Source organism: Sinohyriopsis cumingii, chromosome 8 (genome assembly GCF_028554795.1).
Source record: "Sinohyriopsis cumingii isolate HCF-2022 chromosome 8, ASM2855479v2, whole genome shotgun sequence".
Taxonomy (NCBI): domain Eukaryota; kingdom Metazoa; phylum Mollusca; class Bivalvia; order Unionida; family Unionidae; genus Sinohyriopsis; species Sinohyriopsis cumingii.
Genome location: NC_142968.1, coordinates 101,598,586 through 101,615,115, shown reverse-complemented (window position 1 = coordinate 101,615,115; position 16,530 = coordinate 101,598,586). Strand labels below are relative to the sequence as shown.

General features: G+C 35.4%; 1 protein-coding gene and 1 long non-coding RNA gene across 5 annotated transcripts in view; one reads left to right on the top strand and one right to left on the bottom strand.

Annotated features, from left to right (window-relative positions):
- The window catches only part of LOC149794253 (nephrin-like), a 347,553-nt gene that overhangs the window by 49,883 nt on the left and 281,140 nt on the right, over positions 1-16,530 (top strand). For 3 of the 4 annotated variants that reach the window (XM_089968382.1, XM_089968380.1, XM_089968381.1), the window contains exon 1: positions 15,480-15,649. The exons of the other annotated variant lie outside the window; for it this stretch is intronic. The gene's annotated coding sequence lies outside the window, so the exon portion shown is untranslated. Of the gene's footprint in view, positions 1-15,479; positions 15,650-16,530 lie in introns of those variants that run through there. 4 annotated transcript variants of the gene reach the window in all.
- LOC149794254 (uncharacterized) overlaps positions 1-16,530 on the bottom strand; it is an 80,310-nt gene that overhangs the window by 16,074 nt on the left and 47,706 nt on the right. The gene's annotated exons all lie outside the window — the stretch shown is intronic.

Sequence of the window (16,530 nt, the reverse complement as noted above, 5' to 3'; positions counted from 1 at the left end):
GTCTTAAATTATTTTTTGTGAGATTAGGAAATTAGCATCAGAAAATTAATAAAGTTGAGTAACTATTATTCATTGTAATTAATTTCCTTAGTTTTGATATGATGTGCATTTTCGTGTTTAAATTGATGACAAAACTGGTCGTTACACTAATCTCCCAGGTTTACACACATTATCGCCCTGATTATGCACACTGATCTTCCTGATTTAGCCACATAAAACTTGACATGCATATGCTTTGGAGAAGAAAACTATTTTCATTATTGTCATCATCATCTTCTCATATTAGCTCACCTTTACAAAACAGCAGAAAGCTATTGTACAAGCCCCAGTATTGATGTCACCATTGGTGTCATCATCAGCACTTGTGACAGATTATGTAAAAGTACAGCCATTTTTTATTTATTTATAGGTCATAGGCAAATTGGAGTGACTTTAAAGCACATACCCACTGGGAAAGAGGATGAGGGAGATAAATTTGTATATCATAAATTGTACATTCTTGGTAATGTTTGTTTTTTATTTAGCTCATAACCACCTAGGATTTTTGTTTTCTCTATATGTTACACCAGGGTTGGGCAAACTACAGCCTGCGTGCCACATGCGGCCTGCCAAGGGCTTTCATGCGGCCAGCCAAGGGTTTTCATGCGGCCTAGGAACAAGTCATCATCGCACTGACTCTGTTTATGTTACTCTGTTTATCAAATAAATGTGCTTCTTTTGAAGTTTAAGTTTCAAATATTAACAAAATATTAACATCTGAAAATTAATTATAATGTTATTTAGAAAAACCTTTTGTTTTTGCTATTTCAAATAATAATTATTTTACTTAATGAACTATGTGGCCTGCGACAAGGTGTAAATTTGTGTATGCAGCACTTGCAATGGAAAGTTTGCCCACCTCTGTATTACACTGTACCTGGAATTATGAAACTACGGCATGTGAGGCAATGCATCTTGATGAGTTCCACATCCTGATCACAAAATGTTGGTCACAAGGACCCTTATTTCACATTTAATAGACTCTGATTACATTTTGTTTGGTCTGATGTTCAATACCCTCCCCAGCCATAGGTCCAATTTTCTCAGAATGATATTGCCAGTGATGTGTTAAAAGTACTGTTCAAGCAAAAAATTATTACAAAAATTAGATCTGTCCATTTCTCATGTTTATGTTACCAGTCAGTTCTGCTAATGTGTACATGGTGTGGTGTTGAACTTACATTATTTATGTCAGAATTCTGTAATTAATCATTTTAGGTTGCTGTTGATTTTACATCAGAAAAGGTAAACAATACAGCTAGGTTCATATAGTGATTTAATAATTGTATGCAGTTATTGAAAAAGCTTGCTATTTTCTTTATGTTTGTTCCCCCTCCTGCAATAATGCTTCTTGGTTCAGCTGAGTGCATGAAGCCATGAAACTTTAATCCATGTTGACTCTTTTCTTATTGACCATTCATTTAAAAATGATTTAGCAGCGCTTCTGTATTGTTGAGTGAAATGATTTTAGAAAGAGTGTAAAAACTGCTGTGCCGTGACCTGTACTCAATTAAATCTCAAACAGGTTTGTATAATTATAATGTTCCAATATTTCTTGAAATAAAATATTTGCATGAATCAGGTTACATTATGAAGCGTTTTACTTTTTAATGTCAATATTTCATACATATTCTTGCTGAATACTTGTGGAGTGAGTGCTCTTTCTTTTATCAAGGATCCCCTCTTGGCATATGCTTCAAATTGGTATGTATGGTAGTAGCATAATACAGCACCTCAGTAAAATAGTCGCTGTATAGTGCCAGTTGAATGTAAAGTTTCAAAACTGTAAAAACAAAGAATTGTACAAAAAACTGCAGATAATCCTTCCAACAGATAAATTTTTCCAAAAACTAAACCTGAAGGATAACAGTATCAAAGATCAGATATTATTATTCTGCAGAAGGTATATAAAATGAAAGATAAAAGTAAAGGTATATAAAATGAAAGATAAAGGTAAAACTTATACCATATATACTTGTCTATAAGTTGAGTCCAGTTGCAAACAGCAATGACCAAGATCTACTAATGCATAATGTGCCATCAGATCTAGGTCTGTGCAGTTATGAGTAATCAGTAGAACAAAGAAAATAAGTTCTCATCTGCTAGTGCACTGTTGTAGTTGGAACAAAATTGTGAGTGTATACAGTAAACTATTTAAAATGACCTTTGGTCAAAATCAGTTTGCATTTGCTTTGACTGCTGTTGGAATGGTGTAGGTCTAAATTAGACCTGAATCTACAACAATTATGTCTATACTACATTATTGCAGTCAGAGGGGTTCATGTATGAACATTTGAAGAGGGTCGTATAAATCAGGTGTTTCATTTATACAGAATGTTTTTTTCTTTTTTTATGTGAATTTGTTTTAGGAACTTTATAATGACGTTCCACTTTATAAAACCTTAGACTATTTGAGGAAATGTGGTTATATGACAATGTCTGATCATATATTTTAATTATTTCATATTTTGAACATTTATTTTATATTTTATCCAAATTTTACAGAAGTTTTACCGTGATCGTGTGGTACTTCAGCTCATAATAAGCTATATATTGTGGCCAGTGTAACTGGTGGAGGAAGAACCCATTAAACCCTGGTAAGAACCACCAGCTCATTTAGAAACTACTGGGAAGCTCTTTAATATACCCCCAATAGCCAAGCTGGGTTCTTCCTCCAGAAGTTATATTGACTGCCATGTAGTCAGTCTATCTTGTGCCCAAAAATGGTGTTAAACCCACAACCACCACCTTTAATTTCTTCAGTACTTGTGAGTTGTGTGTGGTTCATGTGATGATTTTGATGTCTGTCATGGATTAATAAGATATTTTCCAAAAATTAAATCTAACTGCAGCAGTCTATCATATTTTTAAATATCTGTACTTTAAGTTTGTTATTTTTGCCACTTACCTTCGTAGATGGAAAAAAAAGGAGTGCTACTGCCATGTTTTCCTGCAGTGTCTTCCCCTCTGCCTTTCCACGTGGCCCTCACCTGTTGTCCAGATCCCTAAAATACCTACTTAAAACTGGTGTGTTCTATTAATTCAGTATATGGTTATGTTTTATTTAGTATAGTATATATGAATGTAGTTATGTATTTTTATCTAACAAGGATGACACTAAATGTTGGGACCAAAAGTGTGTTCTTTTGTTGCAAAATATTTTTATTTGTATGCTCTAGTTGTGTGCCTGATTGTTACATAATTAAAATAGGTATTTCAAAATAATGCAGTGACGATATTATGTAATTGTTTTTCTAATCCTAAAGCAAATCTGTAGTTGAGTGCACCTTTGTTGTCCTGTTCATAATAAATTCATCATTCCTCTTGTTCCCTCGAGAACATAGGGCCTTCATTGCAGCTCTCCAGTTATCATGGTCTTGATCAGTCTGTTTTGCCTCCCTCCATGACATACAGATAAGTTTGGTGTCCAAGGATCTTTGCCAAGTCCTCTTCTGTGTTTGTCTTATGGGTTCCAATACAGGGAATAGTGATTGATGTTGGACTGGTTTCTCTGCAGAGTATGTCCAGTCCATCTCTGCTTCTCAATTATAGCTCCTGGTTGAGGATTTGGTCTGGCCATCAGATGAGCAAGATCTGTTAGAGATGGGTATTGATATGAAGACCTGCAGCTTATGTTCAGAGTTTTTTGTGTGTCTCTAGGTCTCTTGCCTGTAGAGCAGCATTGATTTGATATTGAAATTGTACAGTCTGAGCTTTGTTTTCATTCATCCAGACATGTCTGAGAGTAGTAAAGGCATAGCATGCCTTGGCAGTCCTGGCCTTGATGTCTTCGTCAGACCCTCCTGACTTGTGAACTTGTCAACATCCTTGATAGCTTGTCTCTCTAAGAGAAAAGGTGCATCCTGGTTTGTATTGACTCTGGCATTTTGTCTTGTCAGCATTTATGTCCAGGCTAGTGGTTTGGGCTACATTGTCAGTCTTTAATTGCATTTGTTTTAGTATGTTTTGTATGATAGCAGACCAATATTATCTGCAATGTCCAGATCTTCCAGCTGTAGACTCAAGGTCCACTGTATTCCTCAAGGTTGGTCAGCTGCCATCTTCATCACCCAATGTACTCCTAGTGAAAATACCATTAGTGAAAGTAACCATCTTTGTTTGTCATCATTGTCAACAGAGAAAGGAGGAGACATGTTTGTGTTGTATGTGATATGCAAAGTCATGTTGTAGAAACACTGGATAATCCTGACATTCTTTTCTGAGATGTCATAGTACCTCATTATTTTTCAGATGGTTTGTTCTATCCAATATGTCAAATGCTTTCCTGAAGTCTGTAAAATTACATACATGGATGACTAACATGATAATGACTGTTCATTGATAATGTGGAGTGTTGCTATTTATTCTGTACATGACTGTCCAACCCAGAATCCTGCTTGTTCCTCTCCCAGCCAGAAATTTACAGCAGATGTGATGTGGTCCTCTCCAAAATCAGCCTTGTAGAGTTAGAAGCTCAGAGTAGCTGCTCAGTTCTTGCAGTTAGATCTCCATTCTTGGGAATCTTGACAAAGTAGCCCATCCTTCACTCTTATGGCACCTCTTCTTTGTCCCATATTTCCTGCACAAGGCCAGTCAAGGTATCTACCCTAACTGTGGGATCTACTTTTAAGGCTGCTAGTGGGATGTTGTTGGGAAAAGAGCTTTACCACACTTGATTTTCCTAATTGTCTGTATGACTTGTTCCTTGATAAAGAGTTCTTTGTTGACATCCATATCCTCTCCCTCTTCTGTGATGTGTGGGTTTTCTGCAAGGGTTGCCTTGAGCAAACTGCTGAAATGTTCCTTCCACCAGTGTAGCTTTTCTGCTCGGTTGCTCAGGATATTCCTATCTTTTCTGCCTTCAGTCTTGTTTGTGTTAACTTGCCTCCCTGATAGATGACGTGATGTTCTGGATGGTCCTCTTCCATCCACAACATCACATCTCATCTGTGGCAAATTTGTCTGCAAGTTCCTGCTAATCTTTCCACACAATGATTGGACTTCCTTATACTTTATCTTGTAGTCTTCTGGAGATAATGTTTCTGTACCCTGGTTTGTGCCAGTACAAATCTCTGCTCAATTTCTATTCTTTCATCAATCTTATTGACTGTGTCTTCTGACAGATAGCATTTGAGCTTCTGTCTGATGAATTCCAGCATATCCTCACAGGTTGACATGATTATGCTTCTTATTCCCACTTTTCAAAGGTCACCAAGAACCAGGAATCTGTTGGAGATGGAAATGGCAAACTGCTATTTGGTTCTTTGCAGTCATGAGCCAGTAGGTATGGTATGCTGGGTGTTTCTGCAGTCCAGTTTTCTTTACATTGCTGATTCTGGTCATCAGTTTTGCCATCACAGGACATGATCTGAGTCAACACATGCTTTTATACAGACTCTCACATCTGTCAGAGTCCTCCTTCATCTGAGATAGATTAAGATGGTTGATCTCATTCTCTGTTACTGAATCATGGGACTTAGTCTTATAGATTCTTCAGTGGGGCAAGACTTCTGCCAACAAAAGTCAGCAAAGAGCTATCTGTTCTCATTGATCTCTCCTAAGCCCTCTGTACCCATGATGAGATCCTGTAAATGCTGTTACTGCCCACGTTTGCATTCGTGTCACACATCACAAGTGTGACATATCACATCGGTATTTTGTCAAACACATTCAGCAGTTGCTCTTGTCTTCCTGGTCTTCAAGTTTTGCTGGAATGTAGCATTGCACATCGTTTGCAATTTTGACTGGATGCAGGCTGTCAAAATCATCTGATTGACTGGCTACCACTCCATCAGGCTTCTATTTGCTTTCTTCCTCAGCATCTGTCCCACTCTATTCCTGTGGTTATCTTCTTTGTTGGGCAGTCATGAGTAGAGGAGATGTCCTGATGTCAAGTCTGATGATTTGGTCTGATACTGTCCATCAAACCTCACTCATTTCTGGATCTACACTGTGTACCTGTTTATCTCTTTGGCAAGTTGAGTTGTTTTCCCAGTTGCTCAGTTTTCTCACATTCTTTCTCAATCCTTTTAACAGTTGTTGTGGAGAGACAATTTGTCTGCAAGTCGGGTCCCTCATGGGTTTGGGTGGTTTACTTGATGTGCTCATCCCTGTGTCATTTCTATTGATTCAGTGAAGTTCCTGCTGTGTTGCTTTCAGTGTGGCAGTATTAATGTGGTATGGGGTACTAGCCAATAGCACAGTCATTGTCCTTTCTCACCCAGGTTAAATTATAAATTACAGATTATAATTAATTTTGTCAAGTTATACACTTACATGCACAGTTAATTGTGAATTTATAACTTGTGTTTTTGTTCTGCTTTCGGAAAACATTTATTCATTTGAATATATACATGGTTGCTTTGTAACATTTTGTTTTTCAGTTGAGCATGTATCTACAGAACTATTAAAATTATTAGCAAAGTTTGAAATGCATGTATTTATTTAATTAGCTGATGCAAGTGGTTTTTTTTTCTATTGGCAACTATGTTTTTTATATAAAAATTCTAAAGAATAAATAATCAGTTAATTAAATTGTTGTACTGAATAAAAGAACATAAATAAATTTCTAAGGATCTTTTTCAAACCCATTAGAATGATTTTAATACTACCGGGTAATTCAAAGCTTGGACTTGGTGCAAAACTTTTATTTTGGGCAAGTTCACGTGATATGTATAATTTGGAGGAGGGGCATCTTTATGAACATAAATTTAAATTTGTTGATTGGTACACTTTCCTGTTATGTTGGTACCAGTACAGTAAGCCCCCAGTTTATGCATATGCTGCATTCCTAAGGTACCTCTTGTATGTCATATTTGTGTGGCTCAAAATAATTCATTAGTGATGATCTGAATCTTCATCCCAGTTGAAGACATTGTTATGTATATTTGATTTAATTTATATTTGATTTAATTTACTTGTTTGTTTGTTAGTTTAAATTTTTTAAAATTCCATTACATGCTATTGTAATGTAACTTTATTTACTGGATTTGACATTTCCCAGAAATTCAGTTTGACCTGACTCTTTTTCATAAACACATGGTAATAGAAACTTTGTATCTGATCCTGACCTTAATTCAGAATCTGTAAGACTTGAAGTAAAGAACTTTTTTTCTATTTTTTTTAAATTCTTTCTTAGTGAAAGATTCATAAAGAGAAATCGAGGCCATACTGGGAGTATGTGATGTTAGGCATGTAAAAAGCTTCTATCTTGTTCTAGAAACATGACCACGTGACCCTCATACAAGAATCTGTTTTGCATCTTAGATTAGTGTATAACTGTTCTCTATAGAGAATTTGGGCAGTCGGGCTTTAAACCATTGACACTTAAAGGTGTTTTGTTGTAACTAGTTTGAGTTGAATTTTTTATTTTTCTTCAAATTATTTGGATTCCAAGAGATTATTGTCCCCTGGAAATACTTGTGCTCTAAATTAATTCTTGGACAAAGACAGTTATAAAAATTTACACAGAATTCAAACACTGAAATATTATTTTCTGTGGTTCAATAAAGAACTGTTGACACATCAATACGACGCTGACCACAGCACATGTCATCGCCTTCCATTTTGGATTTCATCGGGATTTGAACTCAGTTTCATTAGGACATTTTATTACTGGGACTTATATTTTTTAATTCTTGGAATATTTTTGGACTTGTCTCGTAAAACAGTAACTTCTTCTTCTCATTTTTACCTTGTTTTTCTAGGGCAATTAATTATTTGTTAAATTTTACAAAGTTTGTTGTCTTCACCAGTTTCTTATGTTTTGTAAGAGCCTAAATGGAACAACATCAATAAAATGGTGGTTATTGCTTGGGAACCCATGCTGTGTGTTTATTTATATATGTGAATGATATTTGTCCTGAAATTGCTCAAATGGCCTAGTGGTTAGAGCATCCGCCTCGGATGCGGGAGGTCATGGGTTCAATCCCCAGCCAAGTCATACCAAAGAATTACAAAATTGATACTAACAGCTGTCTTGCTTGGCGCTCAGCATTAAGAGGTTAGTGTTGGGACTGGTCGGCTTGGTGTTTGGATAATGTGACTGGATGGGACATCATGCTACATGTCTGTGACATGATGTCTCAGTGCTAGGCATCACTATAAACTGCCACACTGCAGATATTGTAGCAACATGACTGAAAATTTTTTAAAGCTACGTTAAAAATCCGAATCAAACACACACACACATACACACACTTGTCATCGGGTTTATATTTCTGTATGGCTGTTAATGTTAATTCATATACATGGAAATTGGAAATATGGGTAAATCAAATATGCGTAAATCAGGAGTTTCCATTGCATGAGAGAACAGTTGATGATTACATATGATAATTCCCACTTATTTCTGGTTTGTGCTAGTTTGGTTCATCATTAGTGATTGTCATTGCTTCCATTGCACGAGAGAATAGTCCATGATTGCGTATGATAATTCCCACTTATTTCAGGTTTGTGCTAGTTTGGTTCATCATTAGTGATCATCATTGCTTCCATTGCATGAGAGAATAGTCCATGATTACGTATGATAATTCCCACTTATTTCAGGTTTGTGCTAGTTTGGTTCATCATTAGTGATCATCATTGCTTCCATTGCATGAGAGAATAGTCCATGATTACATATGATAATTCCCACTTATTTCTGGTTTGTGCTAGTTTGGTTCATCATTAGTGATTATCATTGCTTCCATTGCATGAGAGAAAAGTCCATGATTATGTATGATAATTACCACTTATTTCATGTTTGTGCTAGTTTGGTTCATCATTAGTGATCGTCACAGTACAGGTATATTCAGCTTGGCTGGATCAAGATAATGCAGTACCCAAGTACATGCATCTATATGTGTTATGTGTATGCATATGCATGTGTACTTGAGTTTGTGCGTACATGCATACATGTGAATGATTATACTATGCTACCAGTACTTTTCTCCTAATGTGCTTTATGAATTTTCCATCATTCTTCAGCTTTCCTTCAACTTCTTTTCAACTATGTCTTAAAATCAGCTTTATTACTTTAATATTATTGCTGCATTTTTAAACTATTACCATGGTAATCAAGGTATTTAATTATAAATTTCAACTGATTGTTAGGCTAAAATACTTTTTATATTGTAAATGTTTAAGACCATTTGAGTATATTCAATATATAACAGAATGTACATAAAAAATACACAAGTCCTAATAGTTTGCTGAAACAAATACCTCTTATGCCTGCTTAGGTTGAACTTTGACAATCTGTGCCAATAAATTAGAAAAGTTAGTTTTCTTAGTCATAAACTGAGTAATTCAAAGCATGACTGATTTGCTAAGAAACAGCAAAGCTAAATAAATAAGAATTTTGAAAAATGATGTAAGCTTGCCATGACTTTTACAGATTTCTGCCAGGATTTGGTTGTCGTGGCAACTGTGCCATCCCTTGCATGTTGAAATGAGCATTCCCAGTACCCATCCATTGTGCAGAATAAATTACCCACTATAGGCTTGAATGACTTGTGTGCTAATTTCTGTTAAAGAACTGAAGTTCCATGAATAAAACATTGTCTGTCTTTTTTAAGTTACAAATAGAATAAGTTCTCCAAAGGTTTTCATTGCTCAAATTTTACTTTTATAGCCCTCCTGATCCATACATATATATATATATATATATACACACTTTTATGTTCACCCATTTCTAGAATGATTCCCATTTTTCTATACAGGTAGAACTGTGAGTCCTCAAATTAACTTTTTTTTCCAGTACTAACAGCATTTTGATGGTTGCAATATTTCCAGCTTGCAAAGCTAAGCCATATCTTTATGTCCATATTTTGCATTTTGAAATGAAATTTTAAACAAATGTCCAGATTACTGCTAACAAGAAATTTCTAATTCATTCTTTATCAGCAAACAGTATAAAATTGTAACTAGCAAAATGCTGGCTTCCTGATATCAGTTTTGAGCCCTACAATTTAAAGATTTTTTTTAATTTGAGTATTGGTAACAAGTTACCTGTTGTTATTTTCTAGTTTGCCCTTTCTGTGACAGAAATTACTCTGGTCCATAAGATGAGAATCCATCCTCCCATGCATAAGGTGACTTCCAGAAGATTCTCGAAGTTGATTCTATGATTTTGCACATGACCATACCAAGGACAAGGTGAGCTTCATGAGTAGATTGCATCATACTGACAATTCTTCACTCTAGAGGAGGATGTATTCACATCAAACAGACGGTGGAATTTTTGGCACAAAAAAGAAAGCTAATCAATAGCCATGGGTAAGCTATTGCCGCTATTAAACAGACATTTTGAGCTGCATAGATGGGTTTCTCCCTCTTTATTTTCTACATGAAATTTTGTGTTCTTTTAACTACCCCTCCCCTTTAAACCTTTAGGTTTAGCTTCTTTTAAGAACCTTACCGGGGCCTCGAGTGGCCAAGTGGTCTAAAGCACTCTCCTTTACGGATCACTGCCATCTCACCTCTGTCTGCGTGGGTTTGAGTCTCCGATTCGGCCAATGTGGGTATGTGAGAAAGCTTGCCAGTAGCTTCTCTTGGGTCGGTGGTTCTTTCCGGGATTTTGATGGGTTCTTCCTCCACCGTTAATACTGGCCGCCATGTATAGCCTATCGTGTGCTGAAAAATGGTGTTAAACCCTACAACAACAGAACCTTACCCAGGAGAGAGTTTTCTTGCTATCCTTAGCATCTGTGAGACAATGGAGCAATCTTCATGCCCTTTCCAAAGAACCTGAATATCTGCAGTTCAGTGGCAGTTTTAAGTTTCTTTCCTTTGCCCTCTCCGTTACTGATCACTGCCATCTCACCTCTGTCTGCGCCGGTTCGAGGCTCGGATTCAGCCAATGTTGGCATGTGAGAAAGCTTGCCAGTAGCTTCTCGTGGGTCGGTGGTTCTTTCCGAGGTTTTCCCGGATTATTCCTCCACCATTAATACTGGCCGCCATGTATAGCCTACAACAACAACTTTCCTTTGCCAACCTAGTTTTTTGCAACCCAGAATAGCCCTTTATGGAGTCATTAGTTCCACTTTCTATAGAGATCCCCTGTCTACGTCATATCTGTGCTGAAGATAATCAAGATTGACTTTTATGCCCAGTTTGGGCTTTATTATTTCATTTTGACAGCCTGTAAAGGGAGAAGAAACAATAGAAAGCATTTTTATCTTCCTTTGAGGGCTCAACTGATATTTTGACTTATACCATTCAAGGTGATTACAGTAACTGTCAGGAGAGATTATCTGCCCCTTACCATGAGAGGACTTTCATTCATGACATTAAGCCATTGCTACTTCATGGGCCTGTCTAACTAGCTCATTTGTCTCTTGAGGATGTAATGAAAGCCGCAGTTTGGTGAACTCACACTACCTACTCCTTTCAACCTTTTGCACCTTTGTGCACCGAAGCAAAAGCATTTTTTCTCTAGGGCCCATTGTTGTGGCTGAGAAAGTGACTTAGGTGGATACATTTTACAGTAGTGGACACTTATCAGCCAAAAGGGTGTGTAATTCCTTGCTTATCCTATCCAATATTAGGACCCTCATCCTCTCCCTAAACAGGAAATGGAACAGAAATGCTAATGTATTACTGATATTAAAATATATGGGGTGGGGGGTAATCTACTTTCAATGTAATAATTGTAATACTTTCATATTGCTATTACTAGATTCCTCTCCTTCTACCAAGTAATGAAGCCCCACTTGCAGTCTATGTCCTTGAAAAATTGTGTGGTCTACTGGGCATGCACTGGTCCTAAGATTGACTTCCAGAATCATCTGGAAAAGTCACCCTATGGAAGGATGAATTCTCATCATACCAACAAGGGCACTTTCCGCCCCAGAAGGGGTGACCTATACAGTAGCAAAAGAGTTATTTTGCATCATTAAAAGTAGTTTTCCCCACTTTAGAAAACAGCATTTCTGATCCAGTAGCAAATGTTACAAATATGACTGAAAGGAGGGAAAACTTTGGCAAGCAGGATTTTCTAAATTAAGATTAGAATTTTCAGAACAAAATTTCTGGGACTGCTAATTGAAATTGCCGCTTCCAGACAGCTGTAAGTAATATAGCAGAATTATCTGTCATGCTGGCCTGCTGAAGAAAATATTTAAATTTGCTTTTCATATTTGTGATGATTAATTTGGATGACCCATTGCATTAGATCATCTGCATTGGGTGTAATTCATAGAGGGTTTGATGTAATTTTATTTACACAATAGTGCAGCTGAAATCACAATATTTGCTTTATTGGAATTTATGTCTTGGCTTTCCTGAAGCCACACTGGTTCAGAATCAAGAGAAGCCATAAAGTGGCATGTTTTTCTTTTCGGAATTGTGGATGAGTTTGATGAGAAGTTGATTTGATTTGTTTGGCTGCCACATTGCTATGAAATCGATAGTCATTTGGGATATGTGAAGAAGGCACCAATTGTATATACAGTATTAGTCTTTATTGACAATGTTAGAATGACCCAGTGCATCAGAATTTCATTCCTCTCGTCTGGACTTAAGAAATTAATATGGATTCTTGGACTTCTGTCATTATAAATTTCTGTAGTGGATAAACGATGGAGATTAAAACAAAAATCCTCAAAATCAGTGTTTTCTGAAAAAATTTGAATTATTGATATTAGTTTAAGATTTGTATACTGGTAGACTGGTGATAACCTGAATCATTTCCACTGGGATGATGGCATATCTTTATGTCAGTGCATGTACTATTTTTTTTTCTAACCAACCTTAGTGGAATGCAAGACCAAAAAAGGTTCTGTTTTATCATGGCTTCACTATGACAGCAGCATCTTTGTTTATGGTGTTTTTAAGATTTTTGTCTAGTTTTTCATTTAAGCATTGGCTTGATATTCAGGCTCTGGCCTTCAGTTCAGGGCATCTGCATGTAAAATGGTAATGCACTCAAAGTTAAGACATTTTGTAAGATTTCTTGCTTTAAGATTTAATTCATAGCAGATTATCTTTTTCATCTTTCAGAAATTTTTTGAATTACATATTGTATCTTTTGAACAGATTTTTTTTTCTGTGTTTACCACTTACTGTCTGGCTCCAACACAGTAAATCTACCCAATGTATTATTTACTGAATAAGGTAAATGACTGGGGATTAAAGAATTCACCAGTGTATTGATGTACAGTATTGATAATTCAGCCACTTTAATACACATGCTGATACAGAAGGTAGAGAATCCATACAAAAAAATAGTTACAAAAGTTATTTTATATCTTCAACAGCAGTGAATAGTTATTAGTTGTTTGTCTATTTATTCTTTTTTCCAGCATTAAATATTTTTTACATGGTCGTTTAATTGGTCTATTTAAATGTGTATTGATATATGTAGATCATGTATTGTAATATGTATTAGTATGTAGCAGAGGCTTATTGTTTCACCCAAATAAATGACCTGGTATAAATTGAGATTGTAAAATGTTGCATCAGTCAGAAATTTGTACATAAGGCTTCTTGCCGTGGATGGGTTTGCTTTCAGGAGAACATTTTGCAATAAATTATTTCATTTGCATGGCAGTTTGATTTAAAATCAGCTAGGCTTGAATGAACTTAGCCTAGGTGTGATGATGCCAGGCACTGGGAAATTTCAGGTCTGATCTTTCCAGCATATCAATTTTGTTCACTGCATTTGATAGGGGATCCTGAACGAAAGTAAAGAGTAGGTAGAATACGTTATTTTATCATGAAAACAAGTCAGAAATAATGAAAAGTTTCTCTGATATGTGCTGGTTTGTCATTGTACCAGTTCTTTCATGCCTTTAAACAGATGAAATCAGATGTGCTGCATTGTCTGAAATTTCTGTACTAATTTTTTTGATGCACCAATAGTTTAAAAAAATTACAAATCATTTTGTCCTCCAAGTTTTGATACAGCAAATAAAATATCTTATTAAATTGTGCATATTTCAGGTATATGTACCTGTAGTTTTTATTTTAACATCTATATGTACACATTATCAGGATTTATAAAATGCATATTAAAAATACTGTAGTTCCTTATTCCTTGTACGCACATTTTAATGTTTGTGTATATAATTTATAACCTTGTACATCAATTAACATTTGATATAATCAGTTTTGTATATCATTATTAGGTTTTATAACTTTTGAACTACTGAAAATATTTTAATAAAATTGTGACCAGTTATATCATGACTAGATATTGTGTCACTTTCTCAAGGTCAAGTTGTTTTGTTTTTTTGTTAGATTTAATAATATTAAAAGATAGAAACTTTGAAACAGCTTATGAAAACCTGCTCATCAGTGTAAGCAAACATTACAAATAGATCCCCGGCATGAAGGCCTTTTAATTTTGATCAAATGATACCAGTGAGCCATAAAACATGGCTGAGGTTTCTGAAATTAGAAAAACCTTTAGCTTGTCTTAAAACACTCATCAGCTTATGATCAGTATTTATAGAAAGCATTCTGGCATGAAGACCTTAAATGTTGTTAAATATTCGAATGAAGTCTGCTCATTAAGTGATGAACTGAATCTGAATGAATTTGACAGAAAGTATTCTGTTACAAATCCTGTCAACATTATCCATGCTATACTGATCATATATAATTTATGGCAAAAACAGAAAACTGACAGGTGAGTTATTCCTAAAAATTGCTGAACAGAATTGGACAAAACTTTTGTAAAAATGATGTTACTGAAGTAGAAACAAAGAATTAAAAATTATGTGTTGTAAAATGACACTGAACAGATTTTGACTAACTTCAATGAACAGCAACCTTGTAATAAGGTCTGTACAACTGATATGCATTGATGCTGACATGCCCAAAAATATGGCTGCAGTTGTGTCTTGCATCTGTTGTATGTTGCATCCCTGTTAATGTGATGATTATTATGTAGTTGGTCAATTCAGATAAAACACAAAAGTATGTAACTCCTCACTTTTCAACCCATAAGCCAGTATCATTGACACTTTAATTCTTCTAAAGCACCCTTCTATCTGTGTTTAATATTCCATAATCCAGCACCCAGTTTTTGATAAGACATTACTTTGAGTAAACCATACAACGTCAGTCAAGTGGCTTCGTTGTTGCATGTCAAACTGTGCTGGAGAAAAAGTATTATATTGACAAAATCCAACATTCCAGGAAGATCTGTATTCTATTCCATCTTTCCCATGATTAAGTATGGTACAGGTAAGACAGAGTGACGCTATACTGTTCCTTCAGTTTCAAGTGCCTAAATTCATACCATGTTTATAGTTATTGAAAAAGAAATAAGAGCTAAGCAGGCCACGCGCAGGCCACACTTTTTATCCTCCATTCGCATGCAAGACATTGAGTGGAGATAGCTCCAGGTTTGTACAGTGGATTCAGCAATACAATAGACGATTGACTATACTTAGGAATGAGAGAGGGTTTGCTAACTCCTTACAATTAAATTAGCTGTGAGGTTTCAGGTAGCACATTGAATAAACCTGGAAAGCAAATGAGAGTAAGATTTTGTATTAAGCTCAACTTGAATGCAGTTAGTGGCAAATTGGATTGTGGGCAGCAAAGAGAATAGTTTGTTGTTACTCGAGTTGTATTTTGTGCAGTATAAAAAGAAGGTGAGCAGGACCGTGGGAGATTCCAGGTAAGATTCACCTTTGACAAGTTTTAGATGCATACTAATGTGGGAAAAGAGTATCTTGTAGTTGACCTTTTCTTGAATTTTGAAACTTTTTAATGTATTTACATACTCTACTGATGGAAATATATTTCTGGGTATTTGGAATATTACAGTAATTATGTTTAATACCTAAGTGAAAATTGAGCATATAGATACATATACTTGTGATCAGTCAAAAATAAAAACAAGTTGGTTTTATCAAGCAGCTAATTACATCTATGTTAGTTGCTGTGAAATTTTAGCGATGAAGTTAAGGAAGACAGGAATGATCAACAATATTATACATTAATTTATAAACAAATTATTTTTATAACAAAATTGAATTAAAAAAATAAAAAATTTAAAAAGTGTTTCATTTTCCCTGCATCCATTTAAACAGTGTTTGCCAATGGATCATGTCTCAAACATTGAGTAGGGCTGTTTTGGCAGAGTAGCTGGGATCTGACTTAAAGATTAATAAAAATTCCATCAACGCCATGGGGGATAAGCTAGTGGATTGCTACATATTAGGTGCCTGGATATCCCTATCACCAGCAAATAAATTTTACTGTCACATAGCCAGCACTATATTAACGCTTGTACTGATAAAGTACAGATATAGTGGCTCACATATTTAGTAATTTCTCACTCTAACAAATGATTTCGGGGTATGTAAACAGTCTTTCTTATATTTAATTAAAGTGTTTGTAATAAAGAGTTGTAACTAGTTTGTGAATGATTTTGTCTTTTATCCAACAATTTTTCAATTGGGATCAACCTTTTGGTTGGTAAAATGCTTAGTTTACTTAAACTTTATTCACATTCTTTTTTTAATATTCTAAACCTGAAATAAAAGCTTTACAAAT